The 22,219-nt window shown below is 41.3% G+C and overlaps 1 long non-coding RNA gene and 1 pseudogene across 1 annotated transcript; both read left to right on the top strand.

The window, feature by feature from the left end:
* The first annotated feature begins 8,762 nt into the window (after positions 1-8,762).
* Positions 8,763-12,667, top strand: LOC139358631 (uncharacterized; annotated as a pseudogene).
* An 81-nt stretch (positions 12,668-12,748) lies between these two features.
* LOC139358638 (uncharacterized) lies at positions 12,749-17,969 on the top strand. The gene is made up of 3 exons (XR_011613821.1): positions 12,749-14,957; positions 17,127-17,236; positions 17,591-17,969. It is a non-coding gene; the product is annotated as an uncharacterized lncRNA (long non-coding RNA).
* The last annotated feature ends 4,250 nt before the right edge of the window (positions 17,970-22,219 follow it).

Raw genomic sequence — 22,219 nt, 5'->3', positions numbered from 1 at the left:
ATAAAGTGCCAATTCTACTTCAGAGTGATCATAAAATTTGTACCAGGAAATTTATGAATTCTACTCCCCTCCAATCTAAATGAAATCTACAGGCTAACCAAGAGAAGGAACACCAATGTTGTGCCACTTATCCACTGTGGTGTTGGGCAAATTATCCCGATATGAATCTCTCAATTCTCTCTCTTTTTTTTTTTTTTTTTGAGATGGAGTCTTGCTCAGTAGCCCAGGCTGGAGTGCAGTGGCCGGATCTCAGCTCACTGCAAGCTCCGCCTCCTGGGTTTACGCCATTCTCCTGCCTCAGCCTCCCAAGTAGCTGGGACTACAGGCGCCTGCCACCTCGCCCAGCTAGTTTTTTGTATTTTTTAGTAGAGACAGGGTTTCATCGTGTTAGCCAGGATGGTCTTGATCTCCCAACCTCGTGATCCGCCCGTCTCGGCCTCCCAAAGTGCTGGGATTACAGGCTTGAGCCACCACGCCTGGCCTGAATCTTTCAATTCTCATCAGTGAAATGGTTTAACAACTTGTATTAGTCTGTTCTCATGCTACGAATAAAGACATAATTGAGGCTGGGTAATTTATAAAGAAAAAGAGGTTTAACGGTCTCACAGTTTCACACGACTTGGAAGGCCTCACAATTATGGTGGAAGGTGAAAGGCACTTCTTACATGGCAGTAGGCAAGAGAGCATGGGAGTGAAGCAATAGGGGAAACAGCTTATAAAACCATCGGATCTCATGAGACTTATTCACTACCAGGAGAATAGTATGAGAAAAACCACCCCATGATTCAATTGTCTCCCACTGGGTCACTCCCACAACACATGGGAATTATGGAAGCTACAATTCAAGATGACATTTGGGTGGGGACACAGCCAAACCATGTCATTTCACCCCTGGCCTTTCCCAAATCTCATGTCCTCACATGTCAAAACTAATCATGCCTTCCCAACAGTCCCCCAAAGTCTTAACTCATTTTATCATTAACTCAAAAGTCCACAGTCCAAAGTCTTATCTGAGACAAGGCATATCCCTCCCACCTATGAGCCTGTAAAATCCAAAGCAAGTTAGTTACTTCCTAGATACAATGGGGGTATAGGCATTGGGAAATTATCCCCATTCCAAATGGGAAAAATTGATCAAAACAAGGGGCTACAGGCCCAATGCAAGTCCAAAATCCAGTGGGGCACTCAAATATTAAAGATTCAAAATAATACCCTTTGACTCCATGTCTCACATCCAGGTCACACTGATGCAAGAGTTGCCATGGTCTTGGGAAGCTCTGCCCCTGTGGCTTTGCAGGGTATAGCCTCCCTCCCAGCTGCTTTTATGGGTTGATGTTGAGTGTCTGAAGCTTTTCCAGGCACGCAGGGCATGCTGTTGGGAGATCTACTATTCTGGGCTCTGAAGGATGGTGGCCTTCTTCTCACAGCTCCACTAAGCAGTGCCCCAGTGGGGACTATCTGTGGGTGCCTCAGCCCCGTATGCCCCTTCCACATTGCCCTAGCAGAGGTTCTCAATGAGGGCCCTGCCCCAGCAGCAAACCTCTGCCTAGACAACCAGGCATTTGCATACGTCCTCCAAAACCTAGGGGGAGGTTACCAAACCTCAATTCTTGACTCCAGCCTGGGTGCCAAAGTGAGACCCTGTCTCAATAAAACCAAAAATGTTCAGTGAGTTGGAGGCCCCAGTGAAGAGACAGCAGTTAAGTGATTATACTCTAATGACATGAGGTAATGGTCAGAGAAGAGCATGTCTGAATCATTGATTTCGGAAGTGGGATAATTCTTGAGGAATGAAAGGGACTAGAATGTAGGTGATGAACTTTGGTGACAAAATGCAAACTATGCACATAACAAAGGGGAATAATGCTCCAAATATATGAGAAAAATTTCACAATAACTCAAATACAAGACTATGTTTTCGCTACAAGGAAATGCTGAGGTGAGAGATCTGCTAAATAGCTGATTTGACTATTGTGCAATGGCACACATGTAAAAAACATCACACATTGTATCCTATAAATATGCACAATTATTACATTTCAATTAAAAGAAAACTTAAAAATACAGAATACTTTTTTTTTTAACTTCAATTTCTGGGATACATGTGCAGAATATGCAGCTTTTTAACATAAGTACCCATGTGCCATGGTGATTTGCTGAACCTACCGATCTTTCATCTAGGTTTTAAGCCCCGCACACACTAGGTATTTGTCCTAATGCTCTCCCTCCCCTTGTCCCCCACCCACCACGGACAGGCCCCGATGTGTGATGATCCCCTCCCTCTGTCCATGTGTTCTCATTGTTCAACTCCCACTTACGAGTGGGGACGTGCAGTGTTTGGCTTTCTATTCCTGTGTTAGTTTCTCAAGGATGTGAATTCATTATTTTCTATGGCTACACAGTATTCCATGGTGTGTATATGCCATATGTTATTTATCCAGTCTATCATTGATGGACATTTGGTTGGTTCCAAGTCTTTGCTATTGTAAACAGTGCTGCAATAAACATATGTGTGTGTGTGTCTTTTTAGAAGAATGATTTATAATCCTTTGGGTACATACTCAGTAACGGGATTGCTGAGTCAAATGGTATTTGTGGTTCTAGATCCTTGAGGAATCGCCCCACTATCTTCCACAATGGTAGAACTAATTTACACTCACACCAACAGTGTAAAAGCATTTCTGTATCTCAGCAGCCTCATCAGCATCTGTTGTTTCCTGACTTTTTATTTTTTTTTTTATTTATTTTTTATTTATTTATTTATTTTTTTTGAGACGGAGTCTCGCTCTGTCGCCCAGCCCAGGCTGGAGTGCAGTGGCGCGATCTCGGCTCACTGCAAGCTCCGCCTCCCGGGTTCACGCCATTCTCCTGCCTCAGCCTCCCGAGTAGCTGGGACCACAGGCGCCCACAACCGCGCCCAGCTAATTTTTTGTATTTTTAGTAGAGACGGGGTTTCACCGTGGTCTCGATCTCCTGACCTTGTGATCCGCCTGCCTCGGCCTCCCAAAGTGCTGGGATTATGTTTCCTGACTTTTTAATCATCGCTATTCTAACTGGCATGAGATGGTATCTCATTGTGGTTTTGATTTGCATTTCTCTAATGACCAGTGATGATGAGCTCTTTTTCACGTTTGTTGACCACATAAATGTCTTCTTTTGAGAAGTGTCTGCTGATATCCTTCACTCACTTTTTGATGGGGCTTTAGATTTTTCTTGTAAATTTGTTTAAGTTCCTTGTAGATTCTGGATACTAGGGCTTTGTCAGATAGGGAAATTGCAAAGAATTTTCCTCCATTCTGTAGGCTGCCTGTTCACTCTGATAATAGTTTCTTTTGCTGTACAGAGGCTCATTAGTTTAATTAGATCCCACTTGCCAATTTTGGCTTTTGTTACAATTGCTTTTGGTGTTTTAGTCATGAAGTCTCTGCCCATGCCTATGCCCTGAATGGTATTGCCTAGGTTTTCCCCTAGGGTTTTTTTTTTTTTTTTTTTTTTTTCGTGGGGTCTTATATTTATAAGTCTTTAATCCATCTTGAGTTAATTTCTGTATACTGTGTAAGGAAGGGGTCCACTTTCTGTTTTCTGCATATGGCTAACCAGCTTTCCCATCACCATTTATTAAATAGGGAATTCTTTCCATATTGCTTGTTTTTGTCAAGTTTGTTGAAGATCAGATGGTTGTAGATGTGTGGTGTTATTTCTGAGTTTTCTGTTTTGCTCCATTGGTCTATGTATCTGTTTTGGCACCAGTACCATGCTGCTTTGGTTATTGTAGCCTTGTAGTATAGTTTGAAGTCAGGTAGTGCAATGCCTTCAGCTTTGTTCTTTTTGCTTAGGACTGTCTTGGCTATACAAGTTCTTTTTTGGTTCCATATGAAATTTAAAGTAGTTTTTTTCTAATTCTGTGAAGAAAGTCAATGGTAGCTTGATGGGAATAGCATTTAATTTATCAATTACTTTGGGCAGTATGGCCATTTTCATGACATTGATTCCTCCTATCCATGAGCATGGAAGGTTTTTCCATTTGTTTATATCCTCTTTTATTTACTTGAGCAGTTGTTTGTAGTTCTCCTTGAAGAGGTGCTTCACATCACTTTTCAATTTTATTCCTAGGTATTCTGTTCTCTTTGAACCAATTGTGAATGGGAGTTCACTCATAATTTGGCTCTCTGCTTGTCTATTATTGGGGCATAGGAATGCTTGTGATTTTTGCACATTGATTTTGTGAGACTTTGTTGAAGTTGCTTATCAGTTTAAGGAGTTTTTGGGCTGAGATGATGGGGTTTTCTAAATATATAATCATATCATCTGCAAAGAGAGACAATTTTACTTCCTCTCCTCCTATCTGAATACCCTTTATTTCTTTCTCTTGCCTGATTGCCCTGGCCAGAGCTTCCAATTCTATGGTGAATAGGGGTGATGAGAGAGGGCATCTTTGTCTTGTGCCAGTTTTCAAAGGGAATGCTTCCAGCATTTGCCCATTCTGTACGATACTGGCTATGGGCTTGTTTTAAATAGCTCTTATTTTGAGATATGTTTCATCAATACCTAGTTTACTGAGAGTTTTTAACATGAGGGAATGCTGAATTTTATCAAATGCTTTTTCTGCACCTATTGAGACAATCATGTGGTTTTTGTCATTGGTTATGTTTATGTGATGGATTATGTTTATTGATTTGCATATATTGAACCAGCCTTGCATCCCAGGTATGAAGCCAACTTCATCATGGTGGATACACTTTTTGATGTGCTGATTTGTTTTCCAGTATTTCATTGAGAATTTTTGCATCAGTGTTCATCAGGGATATCAGCCTGAGATTTTCTTTTTTATGTTGTGTCTTTGACAGGTTTTGGTATCAGGATGAGGCTGGCCTCATAAAATGAATTAGGGAGAAGCCCTTCTTTTTCTATTGTTTGGAATAGTTTCACGAGGAATGGTACCAGCTCCTCTTTGTACCTCTTGTAGAATCTGGCTGTAAATCTGACTGGTCCTGGGCTTCTTTTCATTTCTAGGTTATTAATTACAGCTTCAATTGCAGAATGTATTATTGGTCTATTCAGCGATTCGACTTCTACTTGGTTAAGTCTTCGGAGGGTGTATGTGTCCAGGAATTTATCCGTATCTTCTAGATTTTCTAGTTTATTTGCATAGAGGTGTTTATAAGTATTCTCTGACGGTAGTTTGCATTTCTATGGGATCAGTGGTGATATTCCCTTTATCATTTTTTCTCATGTTTATTTGATTCATCTCTCTTTTCTCATTAATCTAGCTAGCAGTCTGTCTATTTTGTTAATCTTTTCAACAAACTAGTTCCTGGATTCATAGATTTTTTTGAAGGGTTTTTCGGGTCTCTATCTCCTTCAGTTCTGCTCTGATATTAGTTATTTCTTGTCTTCTGCTAGCTTTGGAATTTGTTTGCTCTTGCTTCTCCAGTTCTTATAATTGTGATGTTAGGGTGTCGATATCAGATCTTTCCAGCTTTCTGATTTCCCTCTTAACACTGCTTTAGTTGTGTCCCAGAGATTCTGGTACATTTTTCTCACTGTTTTCAAAGAACTTCTTTATTTCTGTCTTAATTTCGTTATTTACCCAGTAGTCATTCAGGAACAGGCTGTGGTTTTGAGTGAGTTTCTTAACCCTGAGTTCTAATTTGATTGCCCTGTGGTCTGAGAGACTGTGTATGATTTCCGTTCATTTGCTGAAGAGTGTTTTACTTCCAATTATGTGGTAAATTTTAGAATAAGTCTATGTGGCACTGAGAAGAACGCGTTCTGTTGATTTGGGGTGGAGAGTTCTAGATGTCTATTAGGTCTGCTTGGTTAAGAGCTGAGTTCAAGTCCTGAATATCCTTGTTAATATTTTGTCTCCTTGATCTGCCTAATATTGACAGTGGGGTGTTAAAGCCTCACAGTATTATTGTGTAGGAGTCTAAGTCTCTTTGTAGGTCTCTAAGAACTTCTTTTATGAAGCGCAGTGCTCCCGTATTGGGTGGGTGCACATATATTTAGGATAGTTACCTCTTCTTGTTTCCTTCATCTCTTTATAATTATGTAATGATCCTCTTTGTCTTTTTGATCTTTGTTAGTTTAAAACCTGTTTTAGCAAAGACTAGGATTGCAACTCTGCTTTTTTTTTTTTCCCCGCTTTTCATTTGTGTGGCAGATATTCCCCAATCCCGTTCTTTTGAGCCTATGTGTGTCTTTGCATGTGAGATGTTCTCCTGAATGAATGCAACACACTGATGGGACTTGGTTCTTTACCCGATTTGCCAGTCTGTGTCTTTTAATTGGGGAATTTAACACATTTACATTTAAGGTTAACACTGTTATGTGTGAACCTGATCCTGTCATCACAATGCTAACTGGTTATTTTGAACATTAGTTGATGTAGTTTCTTCATAGTTTCCTTGGTCTTTATATTTTGGTGTGTTTTTGCAGTGGCTGGTACCAGTTTTTCCTTTCTATATTTAGTACTTCCTTCAGAAGTTCTTGTAAGGCAGGTCTGGTGGTGACAAAATTCCTCAGCATTTCCTTATTTAAAAAGGATTTTATTTCTCCTTTCCTTATGAAGCTTAGTTTGGCTGGATATGAAATTCTGGGATGAAAATTCTTTTCTTTAAGAATGTTGAACATTGGCCCCCACTCTCTTCTGGCTTGTAGGGCTTCTGCAGAGAGATCTGCTGTTAGTCTGACGAACTTCCCTTTGTAGGTAATCTGACCTTTCTCTCTGGCTGCCCTTAACATTTTTTCCTTCATTTCAACTTTGGAGAATCTGACAATTACATGACTTGGGGTTGCTCTTCTCAAGGATTATCTTAGTAGTGGTTCTATTTCCTGAATTTAAATGTTAGCCTGTCTGGCTAGGTTGGAGAAGTTCTCCAGTATAAAATCCTGAAGTGTGTTTTCCAACTTGGTTCCATTCTCCCCATCACTTTCAGGTACACCAATCAATCATAGGTTTGGCCTTTTCACATAGTCCCATATTTCTTGAAGGCTTTGTTCATTCCTTTTCATTCCTTTTTTCTCTAATCTTGTCTTCATGCCTTATTTCAGCAAAGTGATATTCAATCACTGATATCCTTTCTTCTGCTTGATCAATTCAGTTATTGGTACTTGTGCATGATTCACAAAGTTCCTGTGCTGGGTTTCTTCAGCCCCATCAGGTCATTTATGTTCCTCTATAAACTGATTCTTCTAGATTGCAGTTCCTGTAGCCTTTTATCAAGGTTCTAAGATTCCTTGCATTTGGTTAGTCTATGCTCCTTTAGCACAGAGGAGTTTGCTATTCCCACCTTCTGAAGCCTACTTCTATCAATTAGTCAGTCTCATTCTCTGTCCAGTTTTGTGCCTTTGCTGGATAGGAGTTGCTATCATTTGAGGAGAAGAGGAATTCTGGTTTTGGAATTTTCAGCATTTTTGCACTGTTTTATCCTCATCTTCGTGGATTTATCTACCTATGATCTTTGATGCTGATGGCCTTTGGAAGACGTTTCTGTGTGGGGTCTTTTTTGTTGATGTTGATAGTGTTGCTTTCTGTTTCTTAGCTTTTATGCTAACAGTCAGGCCCCTCCTGTTCTGCAGGTCTGCTGCAGTTTGCCGAAGGTCCACTCCAGACCCTGTCCACCTGGGTGTTAACACCGGAGGCTGCAGAATAGCTAACATTGCTGCCTCCTCCTTCCTCTGGATACTGCATCTCAGAGGGACACTAACCTGATGCCAGCCAGAGCTCTCCTGTATGAGGTGTCTCTCAACCCCTGTTGGGAGGTCTCTCCTGGTCAGGAGGCTCAGGGGTCAGCGACCCACTTGAGGCGGCAGTCTGTCCCACAGCAGAGCTGGTGCGCTGTGCTGGGAGAATCCCACTTGTCAGGATCAGCTGCTCTCTTCAGAGTCGGCAGGCAGGAAAGTTTAAATCCACTGAAGCTGCGCCCACAGCTGCTCCTTCCCCCAGGTGCTCTGTCCCAGGGAGATGAGAGTTTTTTTGTGTGTTTTTTTTTTTTTTTTTTTTTTTTTTTTTTTTTTGAGACGGAGTCTCGCTCTGTCGCCCAGGCTGGAGTGCAGTGGCGCGATCTCGGCTCACTGCAAGCTCCGCCTCCCGGGTTCACGCCATTCTCCTGCCTCAGCCTCCCGAGTAGCTGGGACTACAGGCGCCCACAACCGCGCCCGGCTAATTTTTTGTATTTTTAGTAGAGACGGGGTTTCACCGTGGTCTCGATCTCCTGACCTTGTGATCCGCCCGCCTCGGCCTCCCAAAGTGCTGGGATTACAGGCGTGAGCCACTGCGCCCGGCCGGAGATGAGAGTTTTATCTGTAAGCCCCTGACTGGGGCCTTTCCTTCAGAGATGCCCTGTCCAGTGAGGAGGAATCTAGAGAAGTAGTCTGGCCACAGCTGCTTTGCCATGCTGGGGTGAATTCCACCCAGTCCAGACCTCCCAGCCTCCTTAGAACTATGTTTATGGTTCCCATTAAGAGTAAGGCATAAAACCACAGGGGCACAAGGATCAAGAGGTTACTATGAAAAGTACAGTTGTGCTCTGAAGCACCCCCTGCAGGCAGGATCCTGTCCAGAGAGCCAGGAGGAGGGAGGCCACTGGTCAGCATTCTGGGCTATTTTTGGCTCCCTCCCACCTGCCCCTCCTTTCGGCCCAAGTTCTAGTCCCACTTGCTTTGTCACCCACTGCCTGTTTATGGCAGCTTCCTCTCTGGTCTTCAGTGTCCTCATTGATCTAATGAATACACATCGCTCCTCTAACCACAAATATTCATGCAGAAGTATAAATGATGTGAAAGTGCTTTGAAAATTGTAGTAAGTGAAAGGGCACTGACTTCTTCCCATTTTCCCAAGTCCTGCTTCAGAACCACTCTCCTAGGCCCCCAGTCCCTAGCTCCATCTTGGACCTTTGATCAAACTTTGCCTACTGAGGGGCATAACTACATGGTATCCCCAGAAAAGGGACTAATATTACAGCCCCCATTTCTTCTCTGCTATTTTCCATGATCGCTCTTACATCTAGAAACTGGGATCCGTTCTCTAGTTGGTGGGGCCCTCTCCCTAGACCAAAAGAGAGGGGCACACAGGCATCATAATGGGCATTCAGACATGGTATGATGCAAGGGGTGGGCATGTTATAAATGCTGGGGTAGGTCTGGGCACATCCCACGTACTCATTTGGACTCACTGGGAGAAGGGATTAACTAGAATTCTCATTGGAAGAATTGACAGGAAAGCTCCCTCCAATTTCTCAATTTCCACCCCGCCTGGTACCTGGTTTTATGATTCCACACCCTCCTGATCCATCCTGCCCTCCTAATACATCCCACTCTCTTAAGCCATCCTACTCTTGTGCTCACAAATCCCCCCCCCCCTTCTTCAATCTGCCAAGCCCCTTCCTCCTCTCCAGAAGCATGTGGATTTTTCAGTTTTCTGCCCTAACTGTTATCCCACTGTGGCTCATACCTGCCCTCCCCACTACCCTACCCTAATACTCTACCTGCCCTGCTCTTCTGCTATTCGTTACAAACCATCCATTTGTCATTGCTCTGGTCCCAGATATCTTTCTGGAAACTCCCGTATCCATCACCCTAGCCCTCCTCCTAGCCCTACTGGTCAACTTTGGGGTCCCAGAACTCTTCCTTGTGATTCCCCAATCTGTTCCCCTATTTCTCCTCCTAGCCCTCCTTGCCAACACTCTGGTCCCAGAACTCTTTTCTGTGACTCCCCTATCTGTCCCCCTACTCCACCTCCTAGCCCTGCTTGCAAACACTGTCGTCCCAGAGCTGTTTCCTGGGATGCCTCTACCTATGACTCTACTCCTCCTCCTTAGCCCTACTTCTTTCTAGTCCCCAGCCCCAGCCCCGCCATCTCCACCAGACCTGACAGTTCACAAATCTCATCTTGGAGATGGTTTCCCTGCTCCTGGGGCAGTTCTGGTACAGTTCAGGATGGCCAGGACTGTGGGTTCTCAGCAGCCTGGCCTGGTGGACAAAGGAAATGCAAGACGGTGGCAAACCAGCATTCAGCCTCAGTAAGTCACAAGAGCCCTTCTCCATGACCAGGTCATGGTCACCCTACTGTCATCTGTACTTTGCCTTTATTCCCATCCTGTTAATACTCTTCAGAGACCAGAGATACCTCTAACAATTTTCTGTCTCTAAACAGTCTGCTCCTTTCCTCCCCTGCCTGATCAGCCAGCCTGCATGAGCCTCTGTATTTGTTTCTGGCTTCTCCATGGAACTCAGCCTACAGCCACAAAGCAAACCACGGGGCCAGTGACAGAGAAGGCAGAGGGGAGTGAGGAGTGGGAAACACCTAACCTGTTCTCAAGGAAGGTAAGTCCTGCCCTGGGTTAAACTGAGTGCAATAACAGTGACCCCTGAGAGCTCACAGGGCACAAGGCTCCCACTATCAGTGGAAAATCAGTGTTGGTTTTGTTTATGTATTTGCTGCCTGGCTTATCCCAGAATTTATTTGTATTCACCCTAGGATTCTAGAACCATGGTAGAGATGTTCTGTCCTTGAGAAATGTCTCCTGCAGTAGGGGGTGGGGCCCTCCACTGTGCCCTTATCACAGCACAAAGGGCTGAGCCTCTTTCATCAGCTGCTTCTACCTCACAATGGGGAGGGGAGCAGAGTCTGCAAAGCAAGAGCCCGTCCAGATCCCACTCAGATGCCTGCAGGACATGCACTGATGATGCTTACAAAAGGCCTCTTTTCCACTGGTTATCTAGATTCTCCATCAGACAACATCAAGAATCTCAATCAAAATCCCACTATATTTTTGAGAACTTGACAATTGAAATTTATATGGAAATGCAGAAAGCCAAGGTTAGCCAACACTCTCATAAAAAGACATTTTCCCTACCAGATATCAGAACTTAGCAAGAAAATTATAGTAATTAAGATAGCATAGGAGTGGCGAAAGCATAGACAAGTAGACAAGTGGCACAGAATTGAGACCAGAATGACACTCACAGACATGTGGACACTTTCTTTAAGACTCCTGCAGCAGGCCAGGCGCGGTGGCTCACGCCTGTAATCCCAGCACTTTGGGAGGCCGAGGCGGGCAGATCACGAGGTCAGGAGATCGAAACCATCCTGGCTAACACGGTGAAACCCTGTCTCTACTAAAAATACAAAAAAAATTTTCAGCCAGGCGTGGTGGCAGGTGCCTGTAGTCCCAGCTACTCAGAAGGCTGAGGCAGGAGAATGGCGGGAACCCAGGAGGCGGAGCTTGCTGTGAGCCAAGATCTTGCCACTGCACTCCAGCCTGGGTGACAGAGCGAGGCTCTGTCTCAAAAAAATAAATAAATAAATAAAAATAAGACTCCTGCAGCAGACAGAACAGTGGGGACAGGATTGCCTTTTCAACTAAGTGGTGCTGGGTCAGTTGGTTACTCATTTGGAAAAAAAAAAAAAATCAAGCGAGATTCCCACTTCACACTACACTCAAAAATCAGTTAGGTAGAAGACAGGTCTAATGTGAAACAGTAAAAGCAATAAATATTCTACAACTGCTCTGCCCATGCATGGCTACTGAATACTTGAGATGTGCCAATAAGCGGAACACTTGCATTGGAATGTTAAACAGTAGGAAAAACCAATGTTAAATATCTCAATAATTTTTATATTGAAAGTTTGAAATTATAATAATTTGTATATACTGAGTTAAATAAAACACTATTAAACTTAGCTTTATTGGATTCCCTTTTCTCTCTCAATGTGGATACTAGATAATATTTAGTCTAGATAATATGTGTCTCACTTCACAATTTTTATTGGATGGCAGTGATCTAGAAGGTAACACAGAAATATATATATCTTCAGGACATCAAATCAAGAAAAGATGTCATGAATGGCATTTACGAAACAATAACCATAAAGTGAAAGACTAATACATTCGACCGCATTTAAATTTTTGGTCTCAAAAAAACAGCATTAAGAGACTAAAAAGGCAAGCCACAAAGAGAGAAAAGATATTTGTAGCACACATAATTCTCAAAATAATAAACTCCAAGAAACTAATAAATGGAAAACCAGTCAACAGTAAAACACATCGAACACTGTCTCCCAGACACCCAGCGCATCCTGAAGCACACTGTGTCCCGAATGAATGAAGGAACACATGGTAGGGAAGAGCACAGGCTTTAAAGTCAGTGTTTAGGCACTCGCTAAATCCAGGGGGTGGCTAATTTCTCAATGCTAGGCATACTTTGGTTCTTTTAAAGTAAATAGTATTACATTAAGCATCTAGAAGAGTCATTCATAGTAACAAAAGGTAAAATGGTGGCTGCCAGGGGCTGGAGGGACGGGAAATGGAGAGTTGTTTAATGTGTGTGAAAGAAAATGTTCTTAGCACTACTCACTTAAGAATGCCTAAGATGGTGAGTTTTATGTGTAGTTTATAACGAACATTTATAAAACTCTCAAGTCACCATGTTAATTAGAATGGAGAGCTACTCCGTCTGAGATACACACAGTTTGGATTCTGGACATCTGCTTTTAAGTAGGGAGAGGTTTCTGACCCCTTATGAAATCTCTTTCAGGGAATGACTGGCCAAGATGAAATTCAATCATATGTCCACTACCTCCTGGCCTGCCACCTGGCTGTGAGTCCTTTGTAGGCGGTGTCCAGAGGCGGTTCCAGTGACCAGGCAGGTGCTGAGAAGCACACCAGGTGAGTTGAGCGATGGAAGGAGGTGGGGTGTGAAATAAGATCCTGAGAGGTGGGAGGGGAGTGGGCAGGGTGGGTGGAGGCAGGGGAATGGGTGACAACACCGAGATCTACTCCCCCTCATGGGACACCTGCCAGGAGACAGCGTGTGATGCCACTGCCGAGAGTCGGCAGAAGACCCAGGAGCAGGCAGGCAGCACAAGGGCACCCAGAGTGCTCCTGATCAGACAGAGCAGCATGGAGGCTGCAGTGGGACACCCGAGGGAAAAGGTGACCCCAGATGAGGTTCAGCAGAACCAGATACTGTGGGAACTCCCTAACCAGACCAAGCAGCATGGAGGCCACGGTGAGACTCCTGAGGGAGAAGGCAAACCCAGATAAGGCTCATCAGGACCAGATCTTGTGGGAACTGGAGAGAACAATCCCAGATGACGTCCATTGGGACCAGATCTTGTGGGAAACACAGAGAACAATCCCAGATGACGTCCATCGGAACCAGATCTTGTGGGAACTGGAGAGAACAATTCCAGATGATGTCCATCAGGACCAGATCTTGTGGGAACCGCACTTCAAAGTGCTGCCAACCCACAAACACTGCATGCAGCATCACATGGATGCCCTCTGCAAGGGGGAGGGGATGCTTGCAGGATGGAGGAAATACCAGAGTGGCATGTGGGGCTCATTAAAGGAGAAGTTACCCTCTCACACCCTACCTCCTTCTATAGACTTTAGGAGCGATGTCTTTGGAAGGGGCTCGCCTACATCACATCAGATGTATTAAATATATTAAAACACATCCACGCCTCATGGAACATTTTCACTGTAGAAATGAGAGGTTGAATATCATTTTCTAATTTTGTTTTTGAAACATAACTGTATTTTGCAGGATTGCTATGTGTTGGTTTTGTTGCTATTTTGGTTTCTTTCTAACAAGCTAAAGGTTTCTACTCAGGCTTCTGACCTCATAGACCTTTCGAAAGCTCAGGGTTGTGGAAGCCTCTGGGCCCATGGTGTTCCCCTGATGAGGCAGCCCTGCCCTCCTTTCTCATCACTGTGCACGCTCCATGGGCAGTCACATCCGGGCCTGCCACATCAGCTCCCCCTAGGCTACTGGGCCTTAAATGAAGCTTCAGAACCACGTACAAAACCACCTCCCATCTCCCTTCCCTGGACAACCCACAGGCACCTCACACTCACTAGGTGGAAAACCAGGTTACCCTGTAACTTCTTCCAAAACCTCTGCTACTCTAGACAGTCTTGTGTCTCAGCACAAGGCAACACAGTCATCCTCTCTCCCACATTAGAAGCCCAGGAGTCACCCCCAGTCTCTCCCTCACTCCACACATGTAGGGAGGCACAAGTCCTGTTGATTCCTTCACATTTGTCTCACCTGTTCCTCCCTCAGTGTAAGACTCCACTATGCACGTGGAAGCATCTGCACCTCCACCCACATCATTTCACCCTCCAAGCAGCATCTAAACCTGCCTCTCACCGCCATCCTCACTCCCAAAGCCTCAGCAGGGCCCTGCTCTCTCTTCCCTGGATTAGTCTGATGGGCTTTTCAACTACTCTCTTTCCCTCCTGCCCATCCCCTCCACGGCCCTGCTAGTCAGGGCTATGCCAGTAGGTCAACTAGATCACATCAATCCCCATGTAAGGTCTCTCCATGGCCCTCACAGCTCCTGAGCTTAAATCAATCAGCACACATGGCACCTTTGGGTCTGGCTCTGGTTTCTGCCTGGATTCACCACATACTCCCCTCCACCTTTCCACCTGCAGCTCTATTTATTTATATAAATTATTTTTGAGATGAGGTGTCACTCTGTCACTCAGGCTGGATTGCAGTGGTGTGCAGCGCATTGCAGCCTTGAACTTCTGCCCACTTAAGCCTCTGAAGTAGCTGGCACTCTAGGCACACATCACCAAAACTGGCTATATTTTTCCCAACTCCATCCCCAACTCCTGGCCTCCAGCAATCCTTCCACCTCAACTTCAGCTTCCCAAAGTGGTGGGATTACAGGTGTGAGCCACTGAACCCAGCCAGATATGTGTGTATATATATATATATATTTTAATTATTTGCTTCTTGCTTTTGAGCTTTTGTTTCATTAGTGTATAAAGTCTAGACTGGGTATATAGTTCTGAATTTAAAGGCATGCTCTATGACACGGACTGTTCACTTTTTTTCTGAACTGCAGTTTTTCCATCCGAAAAATGGAAATAACAACCCACCACTCCACGAGTCTTTTCAGAATTGAAGATTTGCTTAAAGCATGTGGCTCAGAGGAGGTATACAATAAATAATGTCTATCATCACCCTGTTAGTCTTTACCCAATGATTATGAGTGTTCAATTGTTCTCCTCACCAGATAAGTTAGTTTCACCAATGTATTTCCTTACTGCCTAGTCCCCATGCCTCTGTTTATTGGTGTCATCTCATATCACACAGCAGCTCAGTGATGGTGCTGGCCAATCTTGGTGTGTATTCACATCTGTGTCCTTAGCACTCCATGGCACTAGCTCTACACCTATCTCTGCAGCCTACAACTAATCCAGAAAAAGACCAGTGGGACTACCTCTGGATCTACCAGATACACTCTGACATCTACCTGAATTCTCCCCTTTAGAATTTTTCACAGGATTCTTACCTAGTATATTCCAACAGGCATTTTCTGCAAATAGTCCTTTCTTCTTGCCTTTTAAAATCAGCTGGGTTAGAACAGACATCCATGCATTATCAGGCCCATGGGACCAAGGAGATGACTGACACAAAAACTGCTGAAGATGGAGCTGACTAGATAGGATGAGAAAACTTTGTCTAGCAGAAAGTGGCTATTGTTTTAGTAGTTTTAAAACTTGCCAAACTCACATGAACAGGATATGAGACTTAAATTGTTTGATCATGATACAATGTGTCATGTGTGTCAAAACATCAAACTGTACCCATCCAGTATACAGAATTATAATGTTTTAATTAAATAATTAAAAAGTTAGTATATTTCAATTACTTTGGAGAACTGAGTGACATTATAAAAAATTAAAAATTTGCAGGACACATTTTAACTTAACTGGCATATGGGATTTAAAACTGAGTACCATAACTTAGGAAGCATGAAAATAAATTCTTCCTGCATGTTAGTGTGAGGTTTTTTTTCCAGCCATTACGACCATTCAAGAGCAGTGAAACAAATTCATTTTAGAGCCACACACGCAAACTCTCATAATAATTATTCAACAAAGTTTTCAAACGTAATAAACCACACTTAAACACAGTTTTAATGAAAAAGTAAATCAGATACTTTCCTGATACAATATATTAAAAGGCAAATTCACTGACAGCAGGGGCTTTAAAAAGCGACAACATTCTGAGAGTGTCGGCACAGTGCTGTGTTTTGGACACAAAGTGGAATTCAATAAATGACGCCAACATGTTTAAAAGAACCTCTAGCGTAAACTTTTTTAAAATCTCAATTCTAGAAGGCCCTAACGTATGTGCATGTTTCTAAATACAAAGTAAGTTATCGCCAAGGAAATAATGACCAGGAAGCAATAATAAAGAAAAGGGATTTATTTATTTTCCTTTTAGAATTAGTTTAGGAATTTCTCTCTAGTTTAGCTAATTATCTTCAAATCCCAAATACTACATTCTCAAATACCACACTAACACCTACTAAATCACACGGCAAGTTTTTGGTATGCAATAAAATAAATCTTCACTAATCCAAAAGGAAGACAGCTGGGAACTGCATCCAGCAAACTTGCTCCCAATGTATTACTAAATAAGACGCTACAAAGATAAGGAAGCTCCGTAACTCCCTCACCATTTGCCCTGAGGTAATTTTCTTGTGGGCAAAGGATGAACAGAGCACAATGCCATCTCTCTGCTCACCTGACACAAACGCACATCTCATTGCTTCTTCTGCTGTATAGTTTCACTAAGCTAGACTAAGGCATAAGTGAAGATTCTTTTACCCTCCTCTCACATGTAAACTGTGTAATCAGAAAAAGGCTAATCAGAGACTCGAAAGAATGCAACCATTTGTCTTGTCTACTTATGACCCGGAAGCCTCCGCCCATGCTTCGAGTTGTTGTCCCACCTTTCTGGACAAAACCAATGTACATCTTACACATATTGATTGATGTCTCACAACTTCCAACAATGTATTAAAGCAAGCTGTACCCCAACCATCTTGGGCACATGTCCTCAGGACCTCCATAGGCTGTGTCACGTCCATAACCCTGGCAAACTAAACTTTCCAAATTCATTGAGACCTGTCTCCGATATTCTGTATTCACAATTGAAAAGCAACTTACAGTGAGAAGTCCTCGGCTTCCTGCTCTACACAGCTAACTTGAGTCTTCTTTGGTGACCCCCGGCGTTCTCATCAGACTTCCCTGGTGGAAGAGCATGTGGGATTATATCATTGTCATACACAAGTGTATGTGTTTGCTTTACAGCACAGCATTAAGAAGTCTAAATGAAAAAGGTTTTCTTGTCTTGACAATCTAAAACAAAGGGCCCGAGAATCCAGCAAGTAACTACTCACTAAATGTGTTAAATGCAAAGTGTAAGTAAAATGAGGAGGGTTTTTTTTATAGGTTACTGCTTAGAGTGGAAGTTAGGGGACCTCAGTTCTGGTGATAAAATCAATCCCTCCTTTGGAGGTTGATATTAGGGTGAATTCTGGCAATCATACTTTATTTGACCCTTAAAAATTAGCACTGAATGCATGATTACAGTGGCACAATACAGAACTCTAATATAGTGAATCTAATACAGGAAGAAATTTCTAAATGCCCCTAGAATATCTCAAAATTATTTGCTAAGAAATGCTAAGATCTCGGCAAAATGGCTTTCAAATAGCTAACTGTGATTGGGTTTTTGATATACTTTCCCTGATATATAATTTTTTTTGTCCTAGGAGTGGGGAGATTGGAGGTAAAGACTGCTTTGCCACACTAATGAATATGGTGTTAAAAGTACAGGTGCTAAAAAATATGTTCTCTAATTAATTATGCTCCTATGTAAGTGAAACAGACATTTGAAGATTTTACTGGACAACCGCTTCTGAAACTAGCTTTAAAGTTAGATTTCTTTATTTATTAGTGTCTCTTTGATACTCATTTCATGACCTTACAGTACACCTCCCCTCCCCCACCTACTCACGGTTCTATAGCTAGAGCAGCAGTACTAGAAAAAGTCTATTCTATCTTTAATTTAAAGAATCCTACTTCCAATTTTGTAGAAAATTAAATTAAAAACCAAAACTAATGTAAGCTATCCATTTGTATATCCTTACCTTGATCATACAATTTTGGTCTATATTCTTCACCAAAGCATTCGCACTCCGGAATCTCATTATTTAGGTCGAATTCTTCTGTCACTGTGTCATTTACTTTATACCACTTTCCTTTTCCACAACCCCTAGAACTCAGAGATCAGACAAACACATTAAGGTTAAAAACAAACACCCTCGTCCCCAGCATTTATCTCTATGCAATGTCTACAAATAAAGTAGGTAACCATGATCTTAAACATCTAAGAAAAATGTGGCAATAATTATTTCAATTTCTAAAATAACTTTTCAAATTGAAGGGATAAAGCCAGCTACATTAAGCTTTAAAAATTCAGAATGAAATGAGGTCAAAGAACAAAGTCAACGTGTCCTGTACCATGAAGGTGAGTGTGGATGATAAGGGAGGCAGAGAGAGCAGGGGAGAGGCTGGTGGCCAGTGAGCAAGCACCACCTGCAGAGACCCTCCCAACCTGTCCCTCATAAAAGAATAGCAGGGGCCTGTGTGTGCTGCCCATTGTATATGATGACATGAAGTGCACAGTCTTCTATGAAGGCACTTTTTTTTTTTTTTGTGGGGACCCTCCACCTTCCTGGATCTATACTTCACCCATCTTCACCAATTCCCAAAGAGATATTCTGCCAAACCATTCTAGAAACTGTAAGTCTCCATGTTCAGCATCCAGGGAAACTATGTTAAAGGAAAAAGACCATATTAACATGGATTAGTAACACAGCAGGACTCAATTAAGTTAGACAGAATTCAGAGGATGTGATTTCCTAGTTTAAGGACAGAGTATCTACCTCATCAATTTAATCACAAAATCTAAGAAACGGCAATTCTGGGAAAGCCTAAGTAGCCCCTGGTTTGAGCATTAGGCATTTTCCTTCACAGCAATGACAAGGCTGCACTCTAGAAATGAGTGCTCCTGTATAGAGATCTGCCTGTCCCATGAGCAGCAACTGCTTCGGACAAGGGGTTCCTCATACACTGGGGTCACAGCCTTTCACATGGTGAATGAAACATGAAAACCAAAAAAAAAAAAAAATGAGCGAGGAAATTGTTTTTAGAAATTTCAGGAGGAGAAAAGTTGCCTTTATTTGTTCATCATATTTAGCGGAGCAGCTAATCTCCCAGTCAAATCCAAATCTCATTAGGTCAATTACTCAGATACTGATACTAGGTCAAAACTTAATACAGTTCCTTTCCACTGAAACAGAATTCACAGACACAAGCAAATACAAAGAAAAGATAAATCTAACTAAGAATAAAATCCCACTTGCTACAAAGTAGTTATCCAATTTTTTTTCTGCTTTTTGCTTGTAATTTAAAATTGACCCATCTGACAGAAACTTGTGGCTAGTGACGGAATCTAGTGAATCAGCTGAGATAAGCAACAGTCAAGGTGTGGGAATGAATAGTTGGGAATCTGATCTCTAGTCCTGGCTCACCACTCATCACAGAGTTTCCCAAAAATAGAGTAAAATATTTAGGAATTAATTTGACCAAGAAGAATGGAAGACTTGTATAATGAACACTATAAAGAAGACATGAGTAAATGGAGACACAATCCACGTTCACAGTTTGGAAGACAATATTGTTAAGATGTCAATACTATCCAAAGCAATCTACAGATTTATGCAATTCCCATCAAAATCACAATGACTTTTTACAGAAATAGAAATATCTATTCTAAAATTCATAAGGGATTTCAAGGAACCCCAAATAACCAAAACAATCTTGCAAGAAAAAAAAAGCTGGAAGATTCACAATTCCTGTTTTCAAAACTTTCTACAGTCATAATAACCAAAACAGTGTGACATTGGCATAAAGACAGACATATAGGTGAATGAAATAGAACAGAAAGCCCAAAAATATATACTTACATATATGGTAAAATGATTTTCAACAAGAGTGTCAAGACCATATAATAGGGAAAATGTCATTTTTTAAACACATGGCATTGGGAAAACTAAATATCAACATGAAAAAGAAGAAAATTGGATCCTTACCTAATACCATATACAAAGTTAAAATGGATCAAAGACTTAAATGTAAAACCTAAAATTATGAAACTCTTAGAAGAAAAGATAAGATAAAAACTTCACAACACTGCATTTGGCAATGATTTCTTGAATATGACACCAAAAACACAGGCAACAAAATTTTAAAAATAGACAAACAAGACTTCATGAAAATTGCAAATTTTGTGCATCTAAATACATTATCAACAACGTAAAAGTGCAGCCCACAGAATGGGAGAAAATACTTGCAAATAAAGTGATTAATATCCAGAATATATAAAGAACTTCTAAAACTCAACAACAAACAACAATTTAATTCAAAAATAAGCAAAGGACTTAAAAGGAATATTTCTTCAAAGAAGATAGAAAATGGCCGATAAGTATGAGAAGATATTCATTATCACTAGTCATTAGGGAAATGTGAATCAAAACTGCAATGAGATACCACTCCATACCCATCAGTATGACATCTATAAAATAAAATAAAAATAGAAAATATCAAGTTTTGTCAAGGATGTGGAGAAATTGGAACGCTTTTGCATGGTTAGTGGGAATGTGAAGTGGTACAGCTATTGTAGAAAACCGTATGTTGTTTCCCGAATAAACTAAAAATAGAATTACCATGTGATCCAGCAATTGCACTTCTCAGTATATACTCAAAAGAACTGAAAACAGGGTCTTCAAGAGATTATTTGTACACCTGCATTGATAGCTGTATTACTCCCAATATCCAAAATATGGAAGCAATCCAAGTGTCCATTGACAAATGGATAAGCAAAACGTGGTTTTCACAGATGACGGATCGTCAGTCCTAAAAAGAAAGAAAATCCCGTCACATCTACAATATGGATGAAACTTGAAGACATTATGCGGAGTAAAATAAACCAATCACAAAAACAAATGTTTTATGATTCCATTTATATTAGATACTTAAAACATTAGTCAAAATCAGAGACAGAAAGTAGAATGGTGGTTACCAGGGGCTGGGGGAGAAGGGAATGGAAAGTTATTGTTTAACGGGTACAGAGTTTCAGTTTTAGAAAATGAAGAGAGATATGGAGATAGATGATGGTGATGGCTGTGCAACCTTATACATGTATTTATTACCACTGAATGGGAAACTTAAAATGGCTAAGATAATAAATTTTATGTTATATACAAAATTATATATATATTTTATATAATATATATATTATATATATTTTTATATATAATATATATTTTATATATAAATATATATAAAATATATAAAGTTATATATAAAATTTTATATATATATATATATAATTTTACCACAATTTTACCACAATAAAATTTTACCACAATTAAAAAATTGTAGGGGGGGAAAAATGTCCTGGGTACACAGTCTTCCCTCTTCTAACAGGAAAAACAAAAACAAAAAACTCGTGTTTGTTGAATATTTTTCTCCTCTGATTACATTTTTTAGCAGAAAATTGAAACATACACTTTTCAAAATAACTAACACCATGCCACTCATTTCCGTATGCCCCTTACAGTTTTTAACCAGAATACAATATCTTCACTCCACCTAAGATGCCAAGTTGCTCTGCTCTTTTATAATTTATCACTTAAAATTTACAGGAAATGCTTAAGCTTGCTTACTAAATCTGACAGCCAAGCTTCTATGCAATGTTTATATCTGGTACCTAATTCCACTTGCATTAGCAAGGAAGCTTTCGGTGATGACCTAGCAAGACTTGCTTTAAATGGTGCTTTTTTTTTTTTTGGACAAAGCCTTGAAGCAAGGATAAACAGTATATTCTCCACATCTAAGTTTAACACCAGAACAGACATAACCTCACACCTAACACTTGGCAGTAGTTGTGTTTAAATCTGAAAGTAGTCTGTTGCTAAAAGGGTAGTATTTCCCTCTTTAATGTGCTTTGATTTACTGTTGTACTGCATTTCAGACAAAACTCTTAGTACATGATGTTTATCAGGGAGAGGAAGATTAGTAGGGGTTTACCTTGCTTGATGTCTACTCTGTTAGGAATATCATTAGTTTCCATTAAGTTTGATTCTCTCAGCAACAGACTAGGACTGAATTGATCACTTTGGGAAATTAAATTTACTCTCACAAGCAAGTAAGGCACTATTTAGTGAATTAGTAATCCAAAGCAATAATGTTAGCCCATAATAGGTTTCAAAATTCATTAGAACAATGAAGTTCTACCCAAGTTGAAATCTGCACAGATACACCTCTCATTTTTC

The sequence above is a fragment of the Macaca nemestrina genome, chromosome 15, assembly GCF_043159975.1.
Source record: "Macaca nemestrina isolate mMacNem1 chromosome 15, mMacNem.hap1, whole genome shotgun sequence".
Taxonomy (NCBI): domain Eukaryota; kingdom Metazoa; phylum Chordata; class Mammalia; order Primates; family Cercopithecidae; genus Macaca; species Macaca nemestrina.
Note: the sequence above shows the minus strand (reverse complement) of the source record. Positions and strands in the feature narration are given on the sequence as shown.